The sequence below is a fragment of the Aethalodelphis obliquidens genome, unplaced genomic scaffold (assembly GCF_003676395.1).
Source record: "Aethalodelphis obliquidens isolate GAN/ISIS:26980383/991018 unplaced genomic scaffold, ASM367639v1 scaffold12, whole genome shotgun sequence".
Lineage (NCBI taxonomy): Eukaryota > Metazoa > Chordata > Mammalia > Artiodactyla > Delphinidae > Aethalodelphis > Aethalodelphis obliquidens.
This window is the reverse complement of record NW_020837956.1, coordinates 8,920,762-8,944,225: the sequence shown is the minus strand read 5'-3', so window position 1 is coordinate 8,944,225 and position 23,464 is coordinate 8,920,762. Positions and strand designations below refer to the sequence as shown.

At 51.5% G+C, this 23,464-nt stretch overlaps 1 long non-coding RNA gene across 1 annotated transcript; it reads right to left on the bottom strand.

Annotated features, from left to right (window-relative positions):
• Nucleotides 1-1,399: 1,399 nt before the first annotated feature.
• LOC113624126 (uncharacterized) lies at nucleotides 1,400-23,264 on the bottom strand. The gene is made up of 3 exons (XR_003434228.1): nucleotides 22,770-23,264; nucleotides 4,511-4,557; nucleotides 1,400-1,413 (listed from the first exon to the last, which is right to left on the bottom strand). It is a non-coding gene; the product is annotated as an uncharacterized LOC113624126 (long non-coding RNA).
• Nucleotides 23,265-23,464: the final 200 nt, after the last annotated feature.

Sequence of the window (23,464 nt, the reverse complement as noted above, 5' to 3'; positions counted from 1 at the left end):
CTGTACTGTAAGATTAAAAATGTTTTCTTTTTTATTTTTTGTGCTTGTTTTTTATGTATTATTTGTGTGAAAAGTATTATAAACCTATTACCTTACAGCACGTATAGGGGGTATATTCAAGCCAATTGTGTTAGCTGGGTACCTAGGCTAACTTTGTTGGACTTAACAAATTGTACTTACGAACATGCTCTCGGAATGGAACTCGTTCGTGTGTAGGGAACTTACTGTATTCAATGCCAGTTTTATTTTTTATTTTTTTTAATATTTATTTATTTGGTTGCATCGGGTGTTAGTTGCGGCATGCGGGATCTTTCATTGCGGCGTACGGGCTCTAGAGTGCGTGGGCTTAGCTGCCTCGCAGCACGTGGGATCTTAGTTCCCCAATCGAACCAGGTCCCCTGCATTGGAAGGCAGATTCTTAACTACTGGACCACCAGGGGAGTCCCTCAGTGCCACTTTTAAATGCAAATATGAGAGCATTTAACTCCCATGTGAAATCATCAAAATTATGCAATTCCTACTTCATAGCTCAGATATGCACATGTATTTCACTCTTACCAGAACAGTGGAAACACTGCACAAAATATTGCACAAAACTGACTCAATTTTTATTTCTCTTTTTTTCTGCTTTTACTTTTATTTGCATTTATTTTATGCTGAACTTATTCCCAGGCCGTAAGTTTTGCTTCTTCAATTTCGTCCGGTATATCTTTTTCTTCTTTTCCACCTCCTCTTCTGTTTTAGGAACAATGTGCTCATTTTCAATAACAATCATCTCGATGTGAGCTCACGGGTGAGCTCACGTGGGGTTCATCAAACCAGAAGCTCTGCGAGTTCAGCCGGGGCATCTTGGGGCTTTTGTTCACCGGGATGCGCTCAATGACCCAAAAATCTACATCTAAACCCTTCAACAGAGCAGTGCTCTCTGCATTTTCAAGCACGTGCAGCAAAAATTCAGCACTCTCTTTGGGCCACTGACCCTGCATCCAGCCCCGCTGTTTGGCTGGGGCAGACCTACCAACCCCACCGCTGTAACGACGGAGTGGCACGTACTGATTCTGAAGAGTGACATCCTTCAGATCCCTGATAGCCTGGGCAGTTTCACAGATGTTCTTAAAATGAACAAGAAGATTTGAACCTCTTGATTTACATGATTTTGTGGGGGTTTCTGGGTCAAGTGAATAGTGAACCATTTTCCGAGATGACTTCAGGCCGCCTGTGGGAAGAGCTTCTCTTCTTGATATGCACACATTCTGCCAATGCTCTCTGCCTTCAGCTTGCTGATGAGGAAGGAAGGACTGAGAGGAAAAGGAACTATCTACGTGGGGACAGGGAAGCAAGGAGCAGGGTGGTCACACAAATCACGCTGATGTCTTACACACGTGCCCCATGGTCCCATCGGACTTCACTCACCTAACACGACGCAACATGGAGAATACATGAGCTGTCTGTCCCACCAAGCCCTGCCCAAACTTTAGATCCATGAGTAAATAAACAGTTGCTGTTTTTGAGCCACTGAGTTTTGTGGTGGCTTGTTACACAGCAATTGATGACTGATACAATGGTTGAAATCACACAGTTAACATGAGACCAGGCTGTGGTTGAACCCACGTTGCCCTGCTTCTCAAGTCAACATTCCTCTCTGCCCCACCCCGCCTTCCTTACAAATGTTTCATAGTGTTACTCCTATTCTCTTTGGAGAATTGAGGGTTGAGCTAGAGGGGGCGTAGGTTACTTAGGTGCAACAAACCAAAATTATTATAGAGCTTGGAAGAAGCCACATCTGGACTCGATGTGGGGAACAAGGGGTTGGTGGGTGGGTCAGGGCTGAGAACAGGCCGGGCCTCTGTCCAGGGTGAGCCTGGGCCCAGCGGGGTGCTTAGACATCTGTTTTCCATCCTGCCTCAGTAAATAAAGCTGCTTTCCTCTGCTGACCCTACAGGAAATGGGAGTCAGAAGTCCGGCTGGCCAGGAGTGGACCTCTCCTCTGATAGGAGGCCTCCTACATGCCTGGACAAGATGCAGAGTGCAGGGCCTCAGGCTGCCACACTCTCTCCCCTCTGAACGAGCAGAGAAAGGACTTCTCAGGGCCTCGCTTGGTCAAGGAAACAGGTTTTCCTCATTTAGCCAATGCTGTTGTCATAGCTGTCAGCTATTAGCATATCAAATTAGTATGTTGGGTGTTTATTCTTTTGATCCCATGGCTCATACATCAGTAAAGATGTTTTCAGTGGCCAGAAACAGAGAACTTCTATTCAGTTAGCTTAGACAGTTAAGGAAAGTGTATTATCTCATAGAACAAGAAGTCCGGGGCTTCCCTGGTGGCACAGTGGTTGAGAGTCCGCCTGCCGATGCAGGGGACGCCGGTTCGTGCCCCGGTCTGGGAAGATCCCACATGCCGCGGAGCGGCTGGGCCCGTGAGCCATGGCTGCTGAGCCTGCGCGTCCGGAGCCTGTGCTCCGCAACGGGAGAGGCCACAACAGTGAGAGGCCCGTGTACCGCAAAAAAAAAAAAAAAAAAAAAAGAAGTCCGGAGGAGTGGTAACTTCAGGAGAGGTTAATCCTGCAGCTCAACACCATCATCCATGACCCAGATTATTTCCTCTTTTCCTTCCCCTCTGCCATTCTCAGCGTGTTGCCTTGTCCTTGGCTAGCTCACCTGACAGTCACAAGATGGTTGCTCCCACCCAGACATCACATTGTCACACAATGTCCACAGCATCAAAAAACAAAAACAAAAACAAAACAAAACCCCAGGAAACATCTCATTCTTGTGTCCCATTTTAAGATCAAGGAAAATTTTTTTCAGAAGTCCCCAGAAGACTGCTCTTCACCGTGTATTGGCCAGAGTTGAGTCACATCCCATGCCTGAATCTATCACAAGCAAGGGGCATAATGCCACTATTAATGCCACAGTACTAACTCTGAGCCCGGAAGGAGAAGCACCAACACCGAAAACCAACATAGGCTCAGCGGGTGGGGAGGGGAGGGGAGTGGGAGAGAGAAGGCCCATTGGGTAGGCAACCAACTGTGTGTGCTGGAGCTCATTCAATGGGACCCAACTTTTTTACAAGTAGGGGAAGAGGAGGAGAACTGGTATTCACAAAGTGAGCTGGGTCCCTAGATTCTGTTACTCAATTATATTGCCTCACAAAGTACTTAAGCGAGTATACCGCATTCTACTTAAAGTACTCACTGGAAGTATATAAAAACTCAGGGACTGAGGCAGAGACTTTGTTCCCTCATCTGAGCATCTGTTTAGGGTTTGTTTGTTTTTTTTTCCGTTTTCCCCTGTTTAGGTTCTTAAGAGCATCAGTGTAGGGAATTCCCTGGTGGTCCAGTGGTTAGGACTCCATGCTTCCACTGCAGGGGGCCCAGGTTCGATCCCTGGTCCAGGAACTAAGATCCCACAAGCCGCGTGGTGTGGCCAAATTTAAAAAATAAAAAAAAGGCATCAGTGTAAGAGTTAGACCCAGACTTCAATTTTGGCTCAGTCCCTTTCTGCTTTTCTGATCTTGTACAAGCTGTTTCATCTCTCTGTATCACCTTTTATGTGTAAGATGAGGATAAAAATACCCATCCCCAAACTGTTTTATTGACCAATATGCTGCCTGGTGCATAGAAAAGGGTCAAAAACTATTTGGGGCAGAAGGAGCCATGTGACCCAGATTGGCTGTCTCCTCCTACAAAGCCCACCCCCCCACTCTTCCTTGAGCTCATCTCCCTCCTCCCAGCCTCATCCTCAGGCTCCAGGATCTCTCCTCTCATATCCCTCCTACCCCTCACCCGCAGCACTTCCTGTACGGGCTATCCCACATAGCACCTAGATGTCCCATCCACATTCCAGATGAGGAAACTGGATTTCTCTGTGGCTGCCCACCCCATGGAATCACTACTCACCAAGTCCTGACATGTCCACGCTTCAGGCCCCAGCCCCTCTCCATTCCCGTAATACTCACTTCTCTGTATTTATCGGTCAGGGTTCTTGGTTGCAAGCAACAGAACACTGACAGGCTCCTCGGGCTGGCTCAGGAACCAAGGAGCACCAGATCACAGCCAGAACCCCAGCCCAAATCACATCTCAGGGTGAGACCAGGGAAGACAGCAGTGCAACTGGCCCTGAGGCTCCACTGCCTCTGAAAACTCTTCCTGCTGCTGTCGCCAATTCTGTCAGATACATCCCATCTCTACTCCTTTGTATCACCTGCTTAAGAGTCAGAGTTCCTAGGTGGTTGCATCTGATTGGCTGAGCCAGGTCACATGCCTGCACTGCAACTGCAAAGGAGGCTGGGAAAGTGAGGTCTGGTTTCTAGGAGAGCAGGAGGAGGGCTCTGCCTCCCTGGAAGTCTCACAAGGTAGGGGATGCTCCAAACAGATGCTGGAGAGCCATGGAAAGGATAAAGGTGCACTCTGCTGGGTGAGATACCATTTGCCTGTCCCGTCCTCCACTCCCAGTATTAGGAAAATGCTCTCAAATAGGCTTCAGGAAAGTCTATGGTGGTCTGACTCACCTGGAATCAGAGAGCACTGGCACTGGGGAACCATACCCTGGGAATCCCTGCAAAAGAAGTTTGAAGACTAACATAGGTTCACCCACTTTTTGTTTTGCCAAGAATTTCAAAAGCAAATAAATAAACCACGTTCTACTCTCACCATCATTTTAGAAAAACGGGGACATCTTAAACACCAAAGAGACAAACACACAAACAAAAAGCAGGAGAGGGGAGAGGGCAATTTGAGAATACAGTAAGCACAATCCTTAAAATTAAATATATGTTAGCTTTAAGGAAACCTCAGTATATCATCCGGATTTTTCTGCTTTCACAGTAAGTCTATGTAAAGGTCATGACACAACTGACTTTGAACATAGACTGTAGACTATGTAATGGTACTGTATCAATGATGTTTCCTGATTTTGTTAACTGCAGGGGTTTTGTAAGTCTTACGTGGTAAGAGAACGTTCTTGTTCTTAGGAAATATACCCTGAAGCATTTAGAGGTAAAAGGGCACCTGTCTCAACTTATGCTCAAACAGTTTGGGAAGAAATTATACACACATACACAGTCACACACATACACGTGTATACAGAGAAAGAGAAATAAAGCAAAAGGGACAATATGTATATAATTGATAAATCTGAGTAAAAACTATACCAGAGTCTTCATACTATTCTTGCCACTTTTTCTGTAAATTTGAAATTATATCAGAATTAAAAGTTATGCCCCACCCCACCCCCAAAACGTTAGCAGTGATTCTCAATAAGGGTTGGATTTCACTTGGTACATGACTTTTTTGGTACTGTCTGAACTTTCATGAACATATGTGATGTTTGTAATCAGAAAGAGTAAAACAAAAATTATAGAAGTTGGGACTTCCCTGGTGGCACAGTGGTTAAGAGTCCGCCTGCCAATGCAGGGGACACAGGTTCGATCCCTGCTCCGGGAAGATCCCACATGTCGCAGAGCAACTAAGCCCGTGCACCACAACTACTGAGCCTGTGCTCTAGAGCCCTCGAGCCACAACTACCGAGCCCACGTGCCACAACTACTGAAGCCCACGTGCCTAGAGCCCATGATCCACAACAAGAGAAGCCACTGCAATGAGAAGCCCGTGCACTGCAACAAAGAGTAGCCCCCGCTCGCCACAACTAGAGAAAGCCTGTGTGCAGCAATGAAGACCCAATGCAGCCAAAAATAAATAAATAATAAATAAATAAATTTATTAAAAATAAATTATAGAAGTTAAAGAGAAAAAGAAAAGGCTCAGTCTAACATTTGACACTCACTGATCTGACCTAAGTATCCTAAGTATCTAAATTTACAGAGACGTAATAAACTCTACAGAGACCTGAACTGAGGCCCAGGCAGAGCTATGGCTGGCTCAGTAGCATACCACAGCGGTTATAATCAGAGTCAGGTTACTATCAGACCAGATCTCCTTTTCCCCACACAGGTTCCTTCCATTCCAGGATGCTGCCCCCTGAACTCAGCTGAGGGTCCAAGGGCATGAGGGGCCAGTCAGAACTGGGCAGGATGGGGGGATTTGTCCCCTCCGAGAATGCCACGTCCTGTAAGGATGCAGTCCTTCAACCTTTTATCCCTGTAAGGTCCCATCAAGAATTGTTCCCCTACTATACATAAAATAGATAAACAACAAGGATTTACTGTATAGTACAGGGAACTACATTCTATATCTTATAATAACCCATAATGGAAAAGAATCTGAAAAAAGTATATATATATATATATATATATATATATATATAACTGAATCACTTTGCTGTACACCTGAAACTAACACAATACTGTAAATCAACTATACTTCAATAATCTTAAAAAAAGAAAAAAGAATTGCTCCCTACACATTTATTCATTTCTTAGATGGGGAAACTGAGACCCAAAGAAGTTCTGGGGCTTGCCCAAAATCATACTGCAAGTCCTCAACTCTGTAGACCAGGAACAGAGTAATTGGTCAGATTTGGCTAAGTCACCTCAAGTCCAGGTTAGAGAGGATCAAAGGAAGAGGCCTTAGGAACTAGAAAGGAACAGGGAGGGGCAGGCCTGCAGTGTCTGGATTGGGAGAGTCCCTTCCCTGACCCCTCTCACTCTCAATGTGACTTTGGTTCCCCTAAGCTTGAAAGAAGAAACTGCTTCACAGGTGCCCCATGTCCCACAATTTCAGGAGGCGTCACTTACATGCCAGTCTATGAAAATGGTACCTCCTGGAGTTGTGCAGTGGACTCACTGCACAGCTGTACACAGCAGCGCTGAGAAAGTCATTTGTTGTTGCTGTTCGGCGGTGGGGAGGTGTTTAGAGAGGGGACAGGAGTGACTAACACTGTAGCCCGGATTAACCAGTGACTGATTCCATCCATTCAGTCAACCACTATTTATTGCCACAGATTATATGCCAGGCATCCTGCTAGGAGCTGGGACTTTCCAGGCTTGAAATAGAATGTACACTCTAGGGACAAGGATGGAGAAGCAGTCTCCCCACAAGACCCCACCAACCTTCCCCCACCACTCCTTCCCCGCTGCCCAGCCTTCTGCATCCTTCAGGCCCTCCTGGAGGAAGCCTCCAGAATCCTCCCCTCCCCTCCTCCCACAGTCAAATGGGCTGTTGAGCTTTCTGCATTTTCTGTGGGTCTCCTCCATGGGGTGGTGGGAGCCCCTTGCAGCAATTCCCTCCTCCATGTGGTACTTAGGACTCATTCATTCATTCATTTTACTTCTTTTATTCCACAGGCATTTGCTGTTTGTTAACTAGATTTTTTTTTTCATGAAAAAAGAGATGTGTACTGATGGTTTAAAACAGTAGCAAAAGCAAGAAGTGATTCTCCTCTACCCCCCAGTCTCCCTCTCAGAGACAACCATTCTTCCCAGTTTCTAAGTCTCCTTCCAATTCTTTCCAGGCAGTTCCTAGTGTATAAATATAAATATAAATACATGTGTGTGCATGTGTATTGTTTTCCTTTTTCACAAAAGCAATAATGCATTACACATTGTGCTGCACCTTGATTTTTTTTTTCTTCACTTAGCACTGTAGTGAGGTATTTGGTCCATATCAACACACTCTCCCACAACCGTGTACTATTCCAGTGTGGGGATGTCCAACCATTTAGGTCAGTCCTAACTGGTCGACATCTAGTCTGTTCCCAGTTGTCCATGGCCATGAAAGTCTTTCTCCATGGATCTTTGTACATTTATAGAAGCCTAGATTCCTTGAAGAGTAGTTTCTGGGGCAAAGGGGTTATGTACTTTGCATTTGGATAGATATCATCCAAAAGTCCTCTAAAAAGTTATACCAGATGATACCAAAAGACACTTTTTGGGTTTTGCCAGTCTGAAAAATATTACCTCATTTTAATTTACACTTTTAATTACGAAGGGTGTTAGCTTTTTGTTTTTTCTCCTGTTTCCAAACCGTTGAATTTCTCTTTCCCTTACCTCTCTTCAACAGTGTTTAAGAAGCCACTGTACACCAGGCTGTTCATTTTTACAGCCACATAGGCAAAGTGTCTGGGACCTGGGGAATTTTCAAGGTCCTACAGAAAGGGTTTGAGACCTGGTGGGGTGGGGAATGTATTGGCTTGAAAATATTTTTTAAAGACCAGAAAATTGAACCTAAAATGATGTAATTTAATGTTGACCAAATGTAATCTTACAGCAAGTTCATTAACTGGAAAACTGGAACTCATGAACACTTCATTACATTTGAAAGCAATTTGTTGGTTTAGATGTTCTCATTTCAAAGAATTCCCAAGTATGCAGAGTGCTTTTCAAGAAATGAGAGTCCATTTTAATTTAAACACATTAACTGTAGTTGAATAATTTCACAATCATAATTAATTGAAAACCCTTTTTAAAAATTTACCATAGGGCTTCCCTGGTGGTGCAGTGGTTGAGAGTCCGCCTGCTGATGCAGGGGACACGGGTTCGTGCCCCGGTCCGGGAAGATCCCACATGCCGCGGAGCGGCTGGGCCCGTGAGCCATGGCCGCTGAGCCTGCGCATCCGGAGCCTGTGCTCCACAACGGGAGGGGCCACAACAGTGAGAGGCCCGCGTACCGCAAAAAAAAAAAGAAAAAAAAATTACCATAAAATGACATTCAGTGTGGAATCAGAGTGCATTTTAATATGTTTCATGTGATTTGGGTGGGGCCTCCAAAAGTAAGTGTGTCAAGGGCCAATGGCGGTTTCATTTAAAAAGCCTGTAAACCTCTGAACCAGACAGACAAGGTCTCAGTCTCATGGAGTTTCTGATCCAAGAACAAGCTGACCTTCTCAGCAAAAGGAGGAGGCAGTGAAGTAGATCAGATCTGAGTCCTGGTCTAGCAAAGGACCCCTGGCTTCTCTCCCAACCCCCTCACTGTCACAGAGAAAAAAAAACTGTCTCCTGTGTCACACCCACCCCAGCCTAGTGACTCAGCACTGGACATCAAGATTTTGGAAAGCTCAGTGGGGTAATGGAGCCATGTGGGGAAGGATGGGGTGGAGGTGATGCTATCTGTGGTCTCAGGACCAGCCTGGGGTGGGGATGGGGAGTGGGGGGACAGAGATAGGGAGGAAAAGAGACAAACTGTCCCCAAATGACATCTTGAGGCATCAGAACAAAATGTGTTTTTCTCTTCCCTACTCTCTCCCTCTTTTAAAGGGAGATAGAGCTCAGTCCTTGAAAGGGACCATCTGGGGGTCTAAGTCACAAGTGTGAAGGTTTTAAGACTGGGATGTGAGCAATTCAGCACCTCCCCCTCCTCCCTGTCTGCCTCCCCCCTCTGAAACCTGGAGGGAAAAGGGCAGAGAGGACCTGCTCCAAGTGGCCCTGGAAACTTGTGTGTGTGTCTTGCGTGCATGAGTGCATCGTGTGCCGGTTCCCCTAATACTGTCTCTATCCCCAGGCGCTGGGATGGGATTTGGCACTGTTACACTCCATAAAGGCCTGTCTATCAAATCCAATTGAATTGAATGACACAGCGGAGTCAGATGAGTGCTTTTGAATCCCACTCTTGCTGTCTGCCAGCTGTGTGACCCTCTGCCAGAGGTGCTGCCCACCCCTGAGCTCATTTTCCTCATTTGCACAAAGGGCACCAGAAAACTTAGTTTGTAGGGACATCATGCAGATGAAATGAAATGAAATCAGCGAGGCATTGAGCTCCGGTGGGGCTTTTTTTATGCTTACCCTTTAGCTGCACTGGAGGGAAAGCAAGCGTTTGCCTGGTTGAGAGTGTGTTGTCAGGGAAGAAGACATGGTAGTAGAGCAGGAAAGGAGAGGACTTTGACCTTGCCCCATAAATGCCTGTAGGGAGCCATGGAAAGTTCTGCAGCAAGGGAGGGGCCAGAACCTGGGAGGTGGCTGGGATCCACAGCCCTGACCTGGACCCCAAATGCATCTGTCACTCTCTCTTCCTTCTGTGCACTCCCTCCCACAGCCCAGGGAGGGGCTCCTGGGCCACAGCTCAGCTCCCTGCCGAGACCATGTCTGGGAGAAAAACAACAAGAGTGAGACCAATCCTCCCTGGTAGCGCAGTGGTTAAGAATCCGCCTGCCAATGCAGGGGACACGGGTTCGAGCCCTGGTCCGGGAAGATCCCACGTGCCGCAGAGCAACTAAGCCCGTGCTCCACAGCTACTGAGCCTGCACTCCAGAGCCCGTGAACCACAACTACTGAAGCCCGTGTGCCTAGAGCCCGTGCTCCGCAACAAGAGAAGCCACCGCACCACAACGAAGCGTAGCCCTCACTCACCACAGCTAGAGAAAGCCCACGCACAGCAAAGAAGACCCAGCACAGCCAAAAATAAATAGATTAAAAAAAAAAAAAAAAAGAGTGAGCCCAAGGACAAAGCATAACTAAGGAGGTGCCTGAGCCGGGCTTGAACCCCGACTCTGAGCCTCCTCACCAAGTGATTTGGGTCCCTCCAAGCCTCAGCCTTCTCCCTGCAAAGTGGGATGACAGCAGTGACCTCACAGGGTCCTTGGGATGGTTAAATGAGATACTATGTGTAAATCACTTGGCCCTATGACTGTCGTACAGCTGGAGTTCAGTGCACGGTGTCATTAACTCAGAAAGATGACAAGGGACAGGGAAGGGGAGAGACGGGACACAAAAGGGGAGAGAATGAGGAGGAATCAGACGCAGGGAAGGGTGTGCTTCTGTCTCTCTGGACGATCCACGTGCAGCCAGGAAGGAAACCCCTTGGAAGGAGTGGGTGACGGAGGGGCAAGGCTATTTGGTAAGAGAGGAGGTCATCCCTCCTCTCCTCCCACTTCCAGCCCAGCCTGGTCCACCTCTCAGGGTGACGAGGCTGGGCATGGTGGACCAGCAGCATCCTGGAGGATTCCAGAGCTGGGCCTCCTGCAAAGGGGGGTGAGGCAAGGCGTTCGCAGGTGATAAGAGGTAGAGCTGCAAGTGTGGGGCATGGGAGCTGGGATTCCCCATCGATCATCCATCCCCAGGTACGGCCCACCTGGCTTAACAGAGGCCAGAGGCTGCTCCGTTTGAAGTGTGGGTCTGCGTGGCAGAGAGCCAGTGGCGCTGGCTGAGACAGGTTCACTCCTACCCGCAGGCCAGTTGGGCCCTCCCCAGTGGCTGGGCACCTGAGCAGGTGCGGGGGGGATCTACAGGCTGTCACTTCTAAAAATAGAGCCCCGCAGCCTGGGAGTCAGCCAGGTGTGTCTGCCACACAGCCTCCAAAACTGGCTGATATGCACGTGCCTGCCAGTTCTGGGTCTGCACAGACATAACATCAACTGCTGTGCACAGACCCCAGGAACCCACGGATACCCCCAAAGACACACACTCAAGTCTGCACACACATATCCTTGCTTAGACCTGATCCTGTTTATACGCTAGGCCCCTCGTCCACACACACCCTCACCACACTCATACTCCCCAACACACGCTGACACAGACCCAGCAGCTCCAGGGCCTCCCCTGCTAGAACACCAGCCTCCCGAGGGCAGCATCCCTGTTGGACCTGTCCACTGTTGTCTCTTCAATGCCTGTTACAGTGCCCGGCACACACCAGGTGCTCAGGAAACATTCGCACTATAAGTGAACGCATGCACACATACACTCACATACACACACACTCCGTAACTAATTACCCCCATCCCACCCTGGGTTCTGGTTCTACTAGGCCCTGGAGAGGGCAACACCAGGAGGCTTGTCCTTCACTGGCCTGGCCAATCCCCACAGAGTCTAAGCCAGGATGAGGGCTTGGGTGGGGCTTGGGGAGGGCATCCCAGGGAAGCAGCGGCTTCGAGCCCCTGTTTGGCAATATGTGAGAATCCCTGTTTCCTACAGGAAAAACCTCCCTGGGGAAGCCACAGCACTATGCCGGAGTTCTGGGTTGGGGAGGTCTGGCTGGGCCACATCCCAGGAAATCCCCTGGGGGAGGGGGAACGTGTGACCAGCTCCATGGCCCTCCCCAGTCCCCTCATCTGAGGGAGCTCCCTGTTTTAGGTGACACCTCCCCACCTAGGAGCCCTCGACTCTGCTCCCACAGGGCTTGGGCCGTGCTTCCCTCAGGCTGCACACAGCTGCGACAGCGTAAGGCCTGGGGACACGGAAGCAAGCAGGGTGGTCAGGGAGTACTCCCTGGAGGAGAGGAGCCTTGTACAGTGAGAGACAGGAGGGCCTTCTGGGAAGATGGCTGGAAGGGGCATTTGAGCATCTTTGACTCCAGTAGTGACGAGGGAGTGCCACGTCCGTGCTGGGACCTCTTGATACCCGTAGGGCAAAGTGGAGGCCGATTGGGCAGACTGAGCATCAGGGATGAGGAGGGTGTGCTGTCGCCCCAGTAGCTACTGAGGGTTAAGGGGAGGCTTGTATTTACAGCCTGCATCAGAGGACTAGAGAAAAAGGTGCCTGAGCAGGGGCAAGCTGGTGGAGGGGAAGACCAAGGACAGACAGGGGGCCAATGGATGGACAGACGAATAGACTAGAAGATAGACTGGAAGACACAGGACGATGGACGGACAAATGGAAGGACAGAAATAGGCGGATGGCCACTGGACATCTGCTTAACCAGTCTCTGGAGCCCCACAAGGCTGAAGAGCCAGCAACTCCCACCCCAGACCCCCTCCCAAGCCCCATTCCCTGTCTCCTCCCCAGCCCAGGCTCCCAGGGAGGCCAACACCTGCTTGGCCTGATGCCCAGAGATGCATTTCCAGCCAAGTACAAGCCCAGATGTGGATTCACCTCCAGGTGTTCTCACCCGAGCAGGTGTGCATAGGATGGGGTAGGGGTAGGGGCTATATCTGTGGGCTAATACCTCTAAAAATAGCTCCCGAGAGGCTGGGGAGTACCCCAATCATGGCATACGCATACACACACACACACACACACACACACACACACACACACACACGCAGAGCCACTGGCTGAATCAGCTCCAAAGACGCTGGCTGACACATGCACAGGTGGGGACCCATTCACTGACACCGGAACACCAGGCCCCCAAATGCCACAGCCACAAAACTGCACAGCAACAGAATGAGCCAATCGTGTGGTCTACAATGTATGGGGCCACCTGGACCCTCAGATACACCCCAACACTACACTGTCATTAACCTGCAAAAGTTCATTGAACAGCTTCTAGACCCAAACTTGTGGGATGTCCAGAGCACCTCCTCACCCTCCGGGTATTTGAAGTCTTGCCTTCAGTGGCTCCTTCCAGAAGAAGCTGGACCCAGAGGGCCCTTTTTTATTTAGTTATTTATTTTTGGCTGTGTTGGGTATTTGTTGCTGCGCGCGGGCTTTCTCTACGTGTGGCGAGCGGGGGCTAGTCTTTGTTGCGGTGCGCGGGCTTCTTATGGCGGTGGCCTCTCTTGTTGCAGAGCACAGGCTCTAGGAGCGCGGGCTTCAGTAGTTGTGGCACTCAGCCTCAGTAGTCGTGATGCACGGGCTTAGTGGCTCCGAGGCACGTGGGATCTTCCCAGACCAGGGCTCTAACCCGTGTCCCCTGCACTGGCAGGCGGATTCTTAACCACTGCGCACAGGGCCCTTCTTGATTCACCCTCCAACCCTGCCTCCTGCCTCACCTCCTCACATTTGCCCTCCCTGCAGCAACATCTCACACCTTGGGTGGGTTCTCTCCTTCCCCTATGCTTTGATCCACATTATTTCTGCAACCAGGAACCCCTTTCCCATCTCACTCCTGGACCCCACATACTTGTCCTATCATTCAAGACATAGATCTCTGTATACCTGAAGCTTAATAGTGTGACACACAATAGGGCCTCAATAAGTGTTTGTTGATTGACTGACAAACTGACCAGCTAGATGAAATCATTAGAAATATAAGTCAGCTAAGAATTAGTGCCGAATAGGCTGGTGTGGTCTAGCTGCTATGCAATTCTAGTCAGGGTAGGCGAGCATCCATAGGCTGGGGACTCTGAACCTCTAGAAGCACACTTGTCACTACAGTCCCCATGGAGTGAGCCCTACATCCTTGACCTTCCACTTGCCATAGAAAAGATGCACAACTGACCGGTCAGCCAGGAGCTCTACAACAAGAGCAGAGGAGGTTAGCAGGCCACAGAAGGAGACTTCAAGCTAAGGCGAGTGTCTCCCAATCCCCTGTTCCCTCCACCTGCTGACACCTTGGGAAGCCCAGGCACTCTTCTAGGGCCTTATTCAGGGCTGGAGAACGCCAAGGCAGGCCCTCTGCCAACTCAGCAGGTCGAGGGACTTTGGATGTGCTGATGCTGGCAGCACTTCCGTGCCCCATTTGGGCTCAGTTGGTCAGAGCTCAGGCTGGCCTGGGCCTGGGCCTGGTGTTGATTGATTGATTGACGTGGAGTTTCACTCCTTCAGCAAGGACAAATCACACCTGCAATAGTGTTCACTCTGAGTCAGGCCCATTTCGAAGCACTTTATTTATCATCCTTGCAGTGACTCTATAAGGTAGATACTATTCTGATACTCACTTTACAGTTGTGGAACCTGAGACAGAGATGCATGACCCAACTTAGCTGAAGTCATAGCAGCTGGGAGTGTGTAGAGGAGTTCAGATGCAAACCCAGACTGTCTGGCTCCAGAGCCCAAACTTTTAACCACTATACTATACTGTGTCTCTTTTTTAAAATTATTATTATTTATTTATATTATTTATTTTTATTTTTGGCTGCATTGGGTCTTTGTTGCTGCACACAGGCTTCCTCTAGTTGCGGTGAGCGGGGGCTACTCTTCCTTGCGGTGTGCGGGCTTCTCAGTGTTGTGGCTTCTCTTGTTGCGGAGCGCGGGCTCTAGGCGCACGGGTTTCAGTAGTTGTGGCTCGTAGGCTCTAGAGCGCAGGCTCAGTAGTTGTGGCGCACAGACTGAGTTGCTTCGTGGCATGTGGGATCTTCCCGGAGCAGGGCTCAAACCTGTGCCCCCTGCATTGGCGATTCTTAACCACTGCGCCACCAGGGAAGCCCACTATAAACTTTTTTTTTTTTTAAGTCAACTTGAGATTACTTGGTCCAGGCTGCCTTCGGCACTAGGGCCATGGACACATGACATTCCAGGTCATTCCTAGCCCTGTGTCTCACACACGCAAACACACACACACACGCACACAGAGTGCCTCATTCTGGTGCTGCCAGGCACATCTGTGACCTCCTGGTTCCTCCACAGCCAGGCATCAGGCCCCGTTTGGGTTCAAGTCTACTCTGGAACGTAACACCCTATGACTCTCCCCTCCACTGCCACCCTGGTTCTGCCCCAGGCCAGCATTCCTGCAAAGCTCAAAGGCAGCTTCTTTCAGGGGAGATTTTTCCACGGGGCCTCTTGCAGCCAGAATTGGGATAAGCTGAGAAGTCCCATGGAAGCTGCATGTTGGGGCCAGAAAGCTTGGCGTGGCCCTGGGGCCTCAGGGCTGTGCCCTTCTCCGTGGCAGAGGCCTCGGCAGATGTGAGACCCGCAGAGCGCTCCTCCCCATCCTGGCGTGTCTACTGGGGCTGCCTCTGGCCTCTCAGCGGAGTTCAGGCCTCCAGCACCTTTTTTTTCACCAGCTTTGCTCAGTCCCACCCCATGACCAGCGAGTGTGTTCCTGTGTGCCCAGCCGTGTGCCCAGCCGTGTGCCGGGGACTGTGAACCTGCCTCTGATAGCTCGTTGTGTCGCATGGATGGACGTGCAGCCCTCCCATGAGCTGTCAGCGACATGGGCCTGCAGCAAATCCCCAAAGACCTTCCTGGCCCTGTGCTCAGGCACCAGCCTTGGATTCACCTCCAGGACCTCCTCCAGCTGCTCAGGAGAGCACATCCGATCCTGACTCATTGACCCCTGACCCTGGCCCCCGCCCTGGCTGTCGTTTCAGTGGCAGGAAAGTCCCGGCGACACTGCCCCCCACCCGAAGCTCAGTGTGCTGCCTGCTACTCAGCGGATGAATAACCAGCTCCTCCTCGGCCTGGCACTTCCAGCCCCTCCTCCTGGCTCACTCAGCCTGACTCAGAGGCCCGTCAGCTCCCGCTGGGCCCAAGGCCCAGCAGATTTAGGTGGGAAGGCGCTGTCCCTGTGGCAGGGCCTGAGGAGATGGGCCAGGCCCTCACTCCTCCCTGGCCTGACCTTTAGCAAGACCTTCTGAGCATTCTTTGATCTAGAAATGCCACACATGTGTACACACACACCCATTCACACCCAGCCACGCTCTGACCAGAGATGAAACAGGGCAGGTGCTGGGCTGAACCAGAACAACCTGTGTGGGGTGCGGCCTCCTGGCCTCTCCTGCGGAGGCCCCGGCACCTCCTGGTACTGGAGAGCCGGGGGCCTGGGAAAGGGGCCTGTGCCGCTGGTTCCCTCCCTAGAATAGATGCAAATCCTGGCTGCCTAGGGGGCCTGCTCCCCTGCACATGCCCCAGCCCTACAGTCTTCTCTCTCTTTCCTCTCTCTCTCTCTCACTCACACACACACACACACACACACACACACCCCTAGTTTCCTCTGCAACTCCTCAAGGTCTCCTCCGCACTACTATAGACTCTTGGAAAGAGTATCCAAGTCCTACAAAACCTTGGCCCCTAACTCAACCCTTGGAAGTTGAGATCAGGCCACAGCGATCCAGCCGTGGGAGATTTCCCCACCCGGCTCTGCCTTGCTGGGCGCCCCCTTCCCTGGCCTGGACTTAGCGACGGCTGCTTGGCCAGCCCGACACCGTCACGGAGCCGGCTCCCGCCCCAGCACGCAGATCCATGGGCTGTCGCTCCACACTGCTTCCCAGGACCTGCCGGACTGCTCTGGGTTGGGTTGGGGCATTCCATTTTCCTTTGTTTTCACCTCCATGTACATGCCATTGGCTCTGCCTGAAACGCCCTGCCTACTTACCTTCCTGACGTAGAGTCAGCTGTGAGCACTTGAGCACTGACTATTAGCTGGGCCCCTGTACTAAGAGTTTTACATATTTTCATTCATTTGATCCTCACAAGAAGCCGAGGAAGAAAGTACCATTAATTATACCCATTGTTCCAATGAGGAAACTGCAGCTGAGAGAGGTTAAGGAGTGATGCATTTCTACCTATCTTTCAAGATTCACTTTGGGCATCACCTTCCTGGGACTCTCCCTTCTCCTCCCACTGCCCCCAGCCTAGAGCCACTGCCCCCTGGAGTGATTTCTGTGGAGGCTGTGGCTTCAGCCCCGAGGCATTGATGTTTGCCCTTCTCCTGTGTCAAGGCCCTGTGAGAGCTGTGGGCGGGCCTGGGTCTGAGTCACCGCCCTGCCCCCCTGCCCAGCGCTGAGCCTGGCAAGCTGGCAGTGCAGGTAACTCTTTGCTGCCTGGAGAAGTTGGCCAGAGGAAGGATGGCCAGGGCCCTCATCCCATTCCCTGGCCGGTTCCCTCCTCCTCTCGTCCTCTCCATATCTATCCCTGCCCAAACCCTGACCACACCTTTCACACCAGCTCCCCGGGGAAAGTGGCAAGTTCCTGCCCTGCTCTCAGGTTGGCCCTTGCTGCTGAGAAGTAGAATCTGGGCTGGGCTGAACCTGCGACAGGGGTGGTGCCGGTCCTCCAAGCAAGTCCCCCAGCTCAAGCGAGCTCAGCGTGGACCTGAAGCCTGGGAGCCCCGGCTCAGCACCCTGAGTCACCTCTGTGCGGCCGCTTCAGAGTGTGTGTGCGTGTGTGCGTGTGTACGCGCGCGCACGATGCAGGGAGGGGTTGGGGAGTGCAGGGGAGGGAGGGAAATGAACCATCAGCCCAATGCCATGTTTATTTAAGGGGCACCAGTTAAAAATAGCCCCCAAGTGCCCCGAGAGCGGGCAGCAGGCACGCTGACCTCTGGCTCAGATAGAGAGAGGGATTCCAGGAGCCCTGAGAACTGTCCACGCCTCGGAGCCCTCCACAGGGCTCCCTCTCCTGCAGATGGATTTGTGACTCTGTCAAGTGTCACGCACACCCCAGCGTTGCTGGGTGGCACCAGCGACATGTTTTGTGCGCTTCACAGATTGCAGTGTTTTGCGGCAGAAGAGCGTGAACTTTAGACCTGACCGGGACCCCATTTTCACCCCCCGTTGTGCAGGCAGGTGGGTAGCGGCAGGGATGGCGGAGGGAACTTGAGTTCCAAGAGAAATGACTGGCTCAAGGTTACGCAGAGCAAGACAGAGAGCTGGGTCTCTCGGCTCCCATTTCGGGACTCTTTCCACCGTGTTACATCATGGTCATCGTGGTTTATTACACGATGTTCGAATATATTTTGTTCTTTCGTCTTAAGTTATGTAATGCCAGGTAGGCAGGGGTGGGTGTTGGGATGGGGGTGGAGAAGTCCTTGGAAGGAGGAGGTGACAAGAAGGCAATGAGGCTGGATACCAGCAATGAGCCCATATCTTCCCCCACCCAGATCAAGCCCTGGCTCCCCACCTGAGATTTCTCCCCAGGTCAGGCATGGTGGGTGTGGCTCAGCACCCAGTGCCCTAATTAGCACCTGTTGACAGTTTCTGGTTTGTGTGTTATCACCTTGGGTGCGCTTATCTTTATCAGAGCCAAAGGTTGATTGGAGCACTCTGGCTGAGGCTCAAAGCAACTTCACTCCGATTCCACGAAGCATTTTATAACTGCTGTGAATAACAGCCCTCTTTCCTCAAGATAGCAGCCGGACTTGTGTGACTCGTCCGAGAGATGCCCCATGTAGTTTTTCATCCCCACCGTGCCCACCAATACGATAATGCAGCGCTCTCCCCTCAGCCCGGGGAGGAAAGCGATGCCAGGCCTTCTGACCTGCAGTCTCAGGCACGCTGCAGTGATGCCTCAGGCACCTGAACTGCCAGAACCCCCTACCAGGGGCTGCTGTCCGGGCTCCTCCAGCCTCTCTTGCCAGGACAAAGGCTCCTGGACCTTATCAGCCCAAGAGGTGGAATATTAATCTGGCCATCTATGCCCCAGCCCTGCCCCCTTATAGCCGGCCTCCCCACTGCAGGTGGGCGGGGTGCATACCCATCGGGACAGGGTGAGAAAGCCATGAAAGGGGTTTATGTGAGCACAGCTGGCCCTGCATGTGGCCCACGGGCACTCGAGGGGGTCATTCTTCATCTCTTCCCAACATTAGCCTCAAGGCCAGGCCCTCAGGTCCTTCCCAGCTCCCCTCTGAGCCCCAGGCGAGACATCTTCTCTGAGAAGTGACCCAAACCTTTCCTGACACCTGACACTCCCACCTGGACCCCCTCGGTCTGGTGATGTCAGAGAGGACCAGGGTCCTACTCCCAGCTCGGCCACTGTCTTCTTCCTCGGGCCCCTGGGCCCCGCTGTGCACCCAGATCTCAACTGCATCACTTGTAAACTGGGAATGGACTTTGATTGGTCCTAGAAAACCCGTCTTCCCATTGAGACGTGGTACCTGAGTCTGGGTGAAAACGCTGCCCCCCTGCATAGAACCACCCGGAGCAGGCCCCGGGGCCCTGGATGTAGCGCTTTTGTGTCTTGAACCTCACTAGGTCCCACTTACCGCCACCCAAACTCCCTTAGCTCCTGGGCCAAGTCTCCAGGGACCACTCAGGGGAGACAGAGATGCCTTTTGAGGATGTCCTCAGAGATCTGAGGCGGGGACAGGTCCCTGCCCAGCAGCTGTGTGTGTGTGTGTGTGTGTGTGTGCACGCACACTCACGCACCCACCCTCCTGGGGCATTGTCTGGAGGGGGCATTGTCCAGAGAGCTGGGCCGTTGCCTTTATGGCTAGGCATAAAAGGTAATCATTGACCGCATCAATGCTGCCCTGCGAGTCAGTGCCCGCCCAGCCTCGACCCTGCCAGGCCCTGGATTACTTTACAGTCACATAAAAGGAGACTCCAGACTGGCCCCTGGGGACTTTGGCCCTCAAGGGGGGAACGGGAGGGAGCCGTTCCCTGGAGACAGCCTTTTCTTATAATATTTATTTGACAGAGAAGAGCCCCTACCTTTTATCAAACACCACTGGGATTGTCTCAGCCCAGCCTGCCCAAGCCACAGAGTCCCCATCAACAGGGGCCACCTCCGCCCCTCCTTCCTCCGTGTCGCCCACCAGGACCCACCGGCAGCCTGAACGTCCTCAGGCTGAGTCTCAGGACACATCTTGGAGGCCTCATTTCCTTTATAGTTTTATTTCATGGAGCCTGCACTAACCCATAAGGTAGGAACTGAGATATTCCCCATTTTACAGACAGGAAAACTTGGGTTCAGAGAGGTCGAGTAACTTTCCTACGTCACACAGCCAGTAAACGGCAAACCTCTACCGCAGGTGGTAGTCTATGTGGCAGTGGTCTCCAGACTTGCTTAAGTGCTGCTATCAGTAAAAAACAACTCTCAGCACACACCTTTAATATATTTATATATATATCCATAAATCCTACGCATGCACTACTGAAAATCTGAATATTAAATATTAGCAAATATGTACACCCCAATGGAACCACCTTTTCTCACCCTATCATTCAAACCAGATCAAATCAACCCCACCGACACTCCCCGAGGCTCAATTCCAGCAGGGAGGGACGCCTAGACCAGAGAGAGAAGGCAGAGATTGGACTGAACTCTGCTGGAAAGGTAGGCCTCAGGCAGGTGAACGTATAGGGAAAGGGCATTCCAAACAAATGCTTGAGCAAAACCCAGGAGGCAGAAAATGGCAGGAAATGTTCAGGCACAGACGAGAAGCCTGGGAACGTGAATGGCTGTACCCGCAGACAATGCTGGAAAGTTTCGGGTGGGGCTCAAAGGAGCCCGCCAGACCGCCGGACCTCATGGAGAACGCAGTGGGGAGCCGCAGTGAGCTGGTGAGCAGCGGTGTGACTTTCCCAGAGCCGTGTTTTGGAAACGTCTCCCAGGCCACAGAGTGGAGTGTGGATCACATTCTTAGATCGATCTCCCTGGAGTCGTAACGCGGCCCTCTGGAAGGCTCAAGACTGAAGGCTGCTCAGGAGTTGCCGCACCTCTGTATCTGTGCACACACGCTGCCTGCCATTTACCAGCTGCCCTCGCTGGCCTCAGTTTTCTCATCTATAAAATAGGCATAACGATAGCACACAGCATGGATGTTGTCATTGCTCTGACAATTAGGGAGAATTGGCTGGAGTGCCTGATTCAGTGTCTGGCATGTAGCAGATAGTGAAAGGCAGCTGCCCTCACAATCAGACCACACCATTCCCTTTGTTCCGTCCGAAGAAATCAAACCAGCCTCTCAAAAATCTAGGTGAGATTTCACTTTTGAGGACCCCGATAGACTTATCCCTCCCTCCGCTGGGCTCACCTAGCTCTGGACTCATACTGGTAATGTAACATCAGTGTACCATGTGTCAGTTTCTCACATTATCTATCTGCCCTCCCTCCCCCCAACTTTGTGTTCCTATGCCAGACATTTAGTGGACCTGGGTCAATTTTTGTGACTTGGCTCAAGGTTGCATAAAAAGGGAAATAACATCAGAAGAAGAGGAGGAAGAGAAGGAAGAAGAGGAAGCAGCATATTTAGGGGCACTTAGCTAAGTTCTTCACGTGCATTATATTATGACTCCTCGTGTCCACCCTTAAGATAGGCGTATCAGACAGGATGGGCTAGTTTATGCTGCAGTAACAAACATCCCAACATTTCAGTGGTTTAAAACAGTAAAGATGCATTTCTCTCTCACGCCACGTGAACACTATAGATCACCTGGAGGGTTCTGAGCTACGCTGTCCTCACCCAGGGACCCAGGCTGAAGGAAGCTTCTATCAACATCATTGTTCACAATCACCATGGCAGCCAGAAGGGGATTTGAGGGTTCACACCTTAGCGCTCATTGTTGCTACCCGGAAGCAGCACATATCAATCACATTTCATTGGCCAAAGCGGGTCACTTGGCCACACTCACTTCAAGGTGGTATTGTGAAGCGTCATCCTGCCAGGCTCGTGTTCCTAACTCTGCGTCATGAAGGCCACACAAGGTGGGTGAGGGCCATCCCCAGCTGTGCTAACAGCCACTCGCAGCTGGGCCACCCAAAGCCCCCTTGGCAAAGAATCCACCTCTCCCCCATCCAAAGGGTGCCCATCTCTCTCCTCTCCCGGAGACTCCTTCTCCTCCACAGCATCAACACACAAGAATCTGGGTCAGTCTTTATCTTCCAGTGAAACTGCACTCTTTGAGGAATCAGCCTTGACTTTGGTTAGACATGAAAATCACAACCATATTTCATATCCAACACCGAGACACTGTGGGTCCGGCAGGGAGCACGGGAAGGAATGCGATTCCAACCATTGGGGTTGGAGTGTGATTTATGACCAAATAATTACATGCTCTCTGCGGGCTGGGATCACACACTTGAGTTTGTACCACAAGGAGAGTCTGCCCTATGCATTTCCCAGAGCCCATGACCTGTTTTTTCCATCATCGCTTGCAACGGGGCTTGTGCAGGCTCTGAACGCAAGTCTGCCATGGCACATGTGTGTGTAATTGTGTAAGTGTGTGAAACAGCGAGCCAGAAAGAAGGCTGTAGGGCTAGTGAGCACAGCCCTGTTGGTGCCGAGGAGAAGGAAGGACAGGTCTCCATCTGGCTTCCGACCCAGATTTTTAAAAAGCCTTCCACACCCAAATGTGTGCTAAGCCTGGCTCCCTATGAGAAGTAGCAACTAGAATTGCCCTCAACCACAGGTGGACTTCATTCTGCTCCACGGGCCACAGTCAGGCACAGGGGTGAGGTTAGGGGCAGAAACAAGCAGAGTTTCAGGCAGACGAAGCAGAGCAAAAGTTCAAAGTCGGACACCGGTGAGAGTCGGCGGGCAAACGGGGGACAAGAGGCGATGCTGCTGAGGGGCAGGATGGTAGCACGGGGGGTACACAGGCTCTGGGGCTGTGCCACTTACCAGCTGGGTGACCTGGGCAACTATCCAGCCTCTCGAAGCCTCAGCTTCCTCCACTGGAAACTGAGGCCAACGAGCAACCCCCATCATGAGGCTATTTCGGGTAAGTGAGCTCACGCGCGAAGCCAGCACGGGCCTGGGTCCCAGGTGGTGCGCAGTAGACAAGGCCCTAACGTGCTCCCGCTCTCCGGCCGTGGTGTGGGTGGGGCCTGGTGAGAAATCCTCCCTCCCTCGCTGCCCCAACCTGTGTGAGCTGCAGGATGGGGAGAATCAGGTCCAGAGGGAAACCAGTTACCTAGTGAGCAGAGGCCCAAGAAGAGCTCCCCTTGCCTTTGCTGTCCTTCTCATCCCTTACTGTTCATCTCTCAAAACGCTGCTGGCCGCTAGCTGGTTTCCAGGGCCCTGCTGGGCGGAAGTGGGGGAGAGGGGTCTGGAGGCAGAAGAAGAAATTCTAGAGCCTGCCCTTTAGAGCAAAGAGTCTAACTGGGAGGGGGGAGGGAGTAGCCACTATCCCCCCGCAGAGTTTTCTGACTAGCCAGAAAACAAGGAATAGAAACCATGGTTTGGGTCAGGAAGGAGCTGGAGCCTGAAGGATGGAGAGGAAGAGTGTGGAGGCGCGAGGGACGTGTGCGCAGCAGGCACAGCCGGAAGAAAGGCCTGGAGGGGTTCACGGGGAGCAGTCAGGTGGCAAATGAGGG